This window comes from Penaeus monodon, chromosome 25 (assembly GCF_015228065.2).
Source record: "Penaeus monodon isolate SGIC_2016 chromosome 25, NSTDA_Pmon_1, whole genome shotgun sequence".
NCBI lineage: Eukaryota > Metazoa > Arthropoda > Malacostraca > Decapoda > Penaeidae > Penaeus > Penaeus monodon.
Window position 1 is genome coordinate 2,961,978 of NC_051410.1, and position 433 is coordinate 2,962,410.

Genomic DNA, 433 nt, shown 5'->3' on the forward strand with positions numbered 1-433 from the left:
CTGAGCATACCGACATCGTCATTCCCCAAGACATACGCCGCATGCCATGTCCCGTCGCGTGCTTCGCCCAGGCTTGTTATCGCAACAGGCGAGATGGGGTGATAAGAGTTACGCAGACACTTTCCTCATTAATGAATGGTTTGTTGTTCCCATTCATGGTGGTCCAGTCGCGTCCTGGTGCCCTAAGGTAATGCTGGACCGCCTCGCCCGGCACACGCCACCGGCCACCTTGCCACACCCGATCGCACTCGCAGCATCGCGAAACACGCACCTGACGGTCATTACGAAATCCTGCGCTGCTACGACGGCAGATTACGACGAGATAACTGGGTGACGTAGTGGTGACGTAGGCCTCCCGTCGCCACGTGATGCTGCACGCGCCGCCCGTCGCACATTCACTCTCACCTTCGCGCGATCCCGTCGCCAGCGGACA